The following is a 6,751-nucleotide window of genomic DNA, read 5'->3' as shown; positions in this document are numbered from 1 at the left end:
TATCAACAACAACAATAATTCATATTGCGCACAGTTTCCTGTCAGAAGTAACTTTAACCTCACGTACATTTTAATAGATCTAGCTCATAAAACCATCAGTTTTATAAGAACAGTTCCTGCACCAGTCTTTATCCTTGCTAATAAAGACAGGGGACCAGTATATTTATAGATGGATTGCAATACGCGTCATCGGCCGCCATCTTTGATGTATTTACAAGGGAAAAGTGCACGCGCAGCGCGTACCCGAACGTGTGACTTTTTTTGATAGATACACCAAAGATGGCGGTCATATAGGGTGCGTTTGATTAGCTTCCCCTGGGCCCAATTTCATAGAGCTGCTAAGCACACAAATTTGCTTAGCATGAAATTTCTTCCTTGATAAAAACAGGATTAACAACAAAATGTCCATGTGTTGCATATTGCTTGTTACTGGTATTCAGCTGTTGTTTGCATATCCTGAAAATCACGTGTAAATTTGGTTGGAAATCCGCTGTTTTTATCAAGGAAGAAATTTCATGCTAAGCAAATTTTTGTGCTTACAGCTCTATGAAATTGGGCCCAGGTCGACCCCGGTGTGCCCATCTGGGTAGCGTTTATTATTTTTTTCCAGGACGAAAGTGGGCAGATAATTACCCCACGTTCGTCCTGGGAAAAGTCGCCTATAAGCATCATCACGTGACCCTTCTCGTGGTGACGTCAGTGACCCGATCCACAAGTGTTGGTAAATAACTGCACACGTTCGTCCTGGAAAAACAACAAAAATAGGTGACTTTTCCAAGACGAACGTGAAGTAATTATCTACCCATGTTCGTCCTGGAAAAAAACCCAGAGTACGCCACCCGGATGAGCACGCCGGGGACGACCCGGGGAAGCTAATCTAAGGCACCCTTGTATACACCCCGTCAGCTCGTCTTGGTTCCAAGACCATTGGTGTTGCGCGGTCACACAACCAACTTTCCAATCAATATACACGGCAAACTGTACACGCTTGTAATGAATGAACATAGGGCACTGTGACTTTCCCCCACCGACATCCGGATGGGATCCAGGAATGAAAAATAATATGCGCCCTCTATTTTCATTCGATACAAGCGTGTACAGTTTGCCGTGCATACAGATCGGAAAGTTTGTGACCGCGCAACACCAATGGTCTTGGAACCAAGACTACCATCTGCATGAATTAGGTTAACAATAGCCTCAACAACTGGCATCACAGTTCGAGGCTCGAATAACCCCAGAGTCGATCCCCGTCCATTATTCACCTTTCACCAACATACCATGGAGCAATCCCTTGGGATGCGCAGTCTACACCAACGTTAAATGTAAGTACATGTATAGCCTACGTGTAAGATGCACTACAATGACACTACATGCTGCAGACGACCTAAAATAAACTTTTCATATCTGTGTTTTGATTGGTCCAAGGTAATAATTATGTTTGTCAGCTACACTGGTCCAAATCACCCCGACCAATCAAATCACAGCATGAATAGCTCATGTCACTGCACGTTTATCCATTGAAATGATAGTATCCAATGAAATCGCTGGTTCGGAAAAACAAGTATATGGGTCTTTTTACTTGCGGATAAGACAGTCTAGGTTCACAATAGCATACACAGAGGGCGCTATTATTCACATAACAGGAAACCACCTAAAACCAAGTTGCAATGACCAATAACACTATTGTTAATACCAGTATCAGCTGCAAGAGAAAAGTTTTGCTGCATTAGGCCCGCCAGACATCCCCCCGTGTTTCGATTGTAATGTTACCTTTTATACCTGGAGTGCGTTTTGGCGGTCGTAACCACTAACTGTTTCGGTCATTGGACAGTGATTAACAAAATTAAGACCCTCTTAAGACCAGAAGGGTTTCTTGTTGTACGGAGAGCAGTTAATCGAATTGAAAGTTCAATCTTGGTCCAAAGGTCATAGCGTTTTCAACCACAACGGTTGTACTTGCTGCATGTGTAGGCCTTCAGTTTTACGAGTGTCTGAATGTAAAGGCCGAGTTTTAGTATTATCGCCCGCGTAGTGGATGCATTTTGCCCGACGTGTCCTGTCTAGTCAATATAAAAGAGATCATTGGATGGCCGTCAATGTAGTCATAAATGTAGTCCATTTTATAAAACTATTTTTACATGTATATCAATTTGCAGACAAAAATATTTGACAAATAATGTCACATTTTGATGTATGAAGTGGTTTTCGCTTGACGACGCCAAAAATTATCAGTTCACACTATGACGAAAAGAGGGTACGACAAGCTACGTAATAGGCTGCGAATAACAGTTATGAATTTGCCGTCAATCATCGTGTGTTGCCGTCAATTGTCGCTGACGAATACGCCAAACTAAACTAATTGTACGACCCGCACACACAAAGGTTTTGATGTCGGCTGAGTCACGGTATCTTCGCCGCAACCCACCGTCAGCCGCCGCTCCTTGCCGCCCACCCAATCCGCTGCCAGCCGTCTGAACTCATTCCTTGTTGCCGGGCTCCGTCGATACATGGTCACTTGCCGCCAAGACAACGTTCGATTTGCCTCGCTAGACTCCTTTCCCTGTCACAGCTAATCGTCCCTTGCTGTCGTGTTCTCGCTATTCCAACCCGTCAGCGAACCTTGATTTCCCCCCTTTTGCCGTCGCTTTGCCGCCAACGTTTTTGGATTTTCACATTCGTCGCCTTTCGCAGGGTCTTTGCCGCGCCTATGGGAGCCAGCTTTTAGTGAGGCTTACCCCGTAGTCCAGGGAGAACCGAACATGAACCTTGACATTGAGTACAACTAACATTTTTTTGCTGAAATGAGTCCACAGGGGGTCCCTTATAAGAAACTGGTGCATGCCCAGCTGGCCGGGTTGAGCATTTTTTGTTATTCCAAAAAATCACTTTTCCCATATGGTTGTGTACAAACGCTCATCAATGTGTTTTATGATGATACATTGGCATTTACGTTTTACTGAGAACCGGGACGAATGTACTGTATACTATGAAGGTCACCTATTACATGATTGTGTCCCCTTTTAGACATTTTAATTTTATTTTAAGGGTAAACCACTCGTGTTGAACAATTTTTTTTATAGTTTACTCATGTTATAAATACATAGAAATGTTGCGAAATGTTGCACCTAGGTCAAAGGTCAGATCAGAAAAAAGTAACATATTGATTACATAATTTTACCAAAGTGAGGTAAAAGTAAATAACTAATATTACTAACCACGTGTCTGGATTAATATCTACGTGTAATATCTGGTATGTACACACCTAAAAGTATTCCTTGTCGAGAAAACATGTGAAGAGTTCTGTCGTTATCATATAAAACACATTGATGAGCGTTTGATATACACAAACATATGGGAAAAGTGATTTTTTGCAATAACAAAAAATGCTCAACTCAGCCAGCTGGGCATGGATCGGAATTGCATACTAGACACCTCAAGGAAAATGATTCTGGAAAAAAATCTTAGTTGCACTCAATGTCACGCTTTACCTCAATTTTTGAGGTTTGGCTCCTGTAGCGTGGCTTTAAAACCGATTCCTATTTACGGATACTTGTTTAAACTACTCAATGAGATTTAGGTCTACATGAAGAGAAACATGAATAATTTGTAAAGAGTTCAATAGTGTTAATTGTGGACATTACTTTCTTATACAGATTGCCGTGCAAAAAGTTAAGACGTCGAAGTAATGTAGGTTTTCTTGTATGTTTATGTTTATCTATTAGCTGCAAATTCAAAGAATATATTTAAAGGCATGGACACTATTGATAATTACTCAAAATAATTATTGGCATAAAAACTTAGTTGGTACCAAGCAATGAAGAGCTGTTGATAGTATAAAATATTGTGAGAAACGGCTCCCTCTGAAGTAACGTAGTTTTCGAGAAAGAAGTCATTTTCCACTGAATTATTTGAATTCAATTTCGAGACATCAGAATTATATTTTAAGGTCCTGAAATCAAGCATCTGAAAGCACACAACTTCTTGTGACAAAGGTGCTTATTCTTCCATTATTATCTCACAACTTCGATGACCATTCGAGTTCAAGTTTTACAGGGTTGTGATTTTATGCATGTTGAGATAAACCAAGTGAGAAGACTGGTCTTTGACAATTACCAATAGTGTCCAGTGTCTTTAAGAAACAGTCGGTTTAAGATGCGAAAGGAATTCCCAAACGTATGAAATCATGGATGTGATGTACTGGAAACTCAATACACATGACTGCCGTTTCTAGAATACGAATCGGGTTCCACAAGGTGAAGTCGAGGCAAGAAACCATTCTGTTCACGAAATAAAGGTGGGGAACATAATGGGGATACACACGTAGCAATAAAGGTGGGGAACATAATGGGGATACACACGTAGCAATAAAGGTGGGGATCATAATGGGGATACACACGTAGCAATAAAGGTGGGGAACATAATGGGGATACACACGTAGCAAATAAGGTGGGGAACATAATGGGGATACACACGTAGCAATAAAGGTGGGGATCATAATGGGGATACACACGTAGCAATAAAGGTGGGGATCATAATGGGGATACACACGTAGCAATAAAGGTGGGGAACATAATGGGGATACACACGCAGCAATAAAGGTGGGGAACATAATGGGGATACACACGTAGCAATAAAGGTGGGAAACATAATGGGGATACACACGTAGCAATAAAGGTGGGGAACATAATGGGGATACACACGTAGCAATAAAGGTGGGGAACATAATGGGGATACACACGTAGCAATTTGCCGACCCGTTAAACCCAGTACTCTCTTTTTAATCACATTAATGACAATTATTAGAGGCTTCTTTATAAGAAAGCAGTGGCGTAACTTAAGGAGGACAACACGGGGCCCAGGTGCCCCCCTCCAGTTGATGTCAGTGCTTACCACACCCACTCAAACCGCTCAAATTGCTCTGTAATTGAGAACTAATATGTAGACTTCTTTCTTGAAAACTACGTTCTTCAGAGGGACCCGTTTCTCACAATGTTTCATGCTATCAACAGCTCTTCATTGCTCTGTACTAAGTAAGTTTTTCTGCTTACAATTATTTTTAGTAATTGCCAATAGTGTTTAGTGCCTTTAAATCAGTGACAACGTGCAAAACTAACCTCTCTTATTAATGAGGCACATAAACGTGTTGCAACTCAACATGTTCGTCGGTTCATGCAGGGTTTTAACACTCGGTGAGAAATAACCAGCATGTAAGAGTAACTGTTTTGATATTAAGACCTACTAGTTCACGTTGACAAAAAGTTAGTCAAGAGACCTCATAATGATGGCGCTCCACTGCTGCTCTCATGATCAAACAAACTCAACCGTTGGCGGACATTTCCTGAATGGTTTCAGGATATGTGATTGGGAGTTCACCCATTATGGAGACAACCGAACGTCGGCCTCATTCAAACCTTATATTGCATAGTTGTGACCTGATGGGGGTTGTTGACTTGAGGTACCTTCGATGAAACAATTATCCAGTCCTTGTAATTGTCAAATCGATGTTCGGAAGTTTGGAAACTTACACCGGGTGTGGGCTGGGTTGTTTTCCAAGGGAGAACAAACAGCTCGACGGGTCATGGGAATCATCATATCATTGAGCAGATAATAAATGGACAGTTTACCCGTTACTATGAAATTGGAGACTTTTCATGTTTTTGTTGTTGTTGTTGTAAAAGACCTGAAGTTTGAACTTTGACCATTTGTGCTATGAAGATTTGATTCGTGGGGTGCACCCTTGGTACACGTGTATATCAACCTTGTGATCAATCGAACATTCTGAACAGAAAAAGGGCTACATATGGGTAAACAACAGCCATGGACGGAAACACAAACATAAGGAATAGTCTGTTTATTGAAATAGTTCTGAATCTTAATAACCTTAGAAAATGCATTAATTCCTGGAAGGGAATGCTTTTGCTAAGATTTGATTTGATTGCAACACGTTACGTTCCTGAACCACCAGTCGTAATGCAACGTGAGCATGTTATTGTCCGAACCGGTAAACTATATTGCCTCAACCAAACTTGATTTTCCGTGAAAAAAGGTGTCTATAATTTTTGGGGTTAAGTTTCTTAAATCCCCCGGGGCTAAGTGATACTTAAAAAACACCTTTCCATGGCCACAATGTGCAGAGCATGTGTTGGAAAGCAAATAGTGAGGCCAAAACTGAGCCACCGTATTAGAGATGAACAATCACAAGATTGCACCGCTCAATCTCGAGTTTGAGCAAATCTCAAAGATTGTGCCGTTACATCTCGTGATAGAACAAATTCTCAGAATGCGCTGCTCAAGTTTTTAAATTGAGCATACCCCGATGTTGCGATAAACATCTTCATCGTGTGATCATATCTTATATTATTGTTAATAAAGACAAAGCTGAGATGGAATTTAACTAGTAAATGAGTCAGAATAAAACTGTATGTTTGGGGGGGGGGTAGAGTGCAAAGACAACAAGTTGTCAGTCTTTTCCTTCTGGAGACAACCCAAAAGAAAAATGGACTTCTTCACCAGCCATACCGTTAGTATTATTCGTGAGTCTTGTCACATGCAACATCACTTACAACTCATCTATGTAATATAATACAAAGTTTGTTGTGTCAATACATAGTTGAAACAAGAAATACACTCAATTTCTGACATTTCTAACCTGCCCCTTCCCTCTAATCCACTTTTCACCACTTCACTGTCCATCCCGTATTTTATTTTATTTGTAGTTCATGATTGTGGTCTAGTTGATTTAAAGGTATTG

The sequence above is a fragment of the Asterias rubens genome, unplaced genomic scaffold (assembly GCF_902459465.1).
Source record: "Asterias rubens unplaced genomic scaffold, eAstRub1.3, whole genome shotgun sequence".
NCBI lineage: Eukaryota > Metazoa > Echinodermata > Asteroidea > Forcipulatida > Asteriidae > Asterias > Asterias rubens.
Note: the sequence above shows the minus strand (reverse complement) of the source record.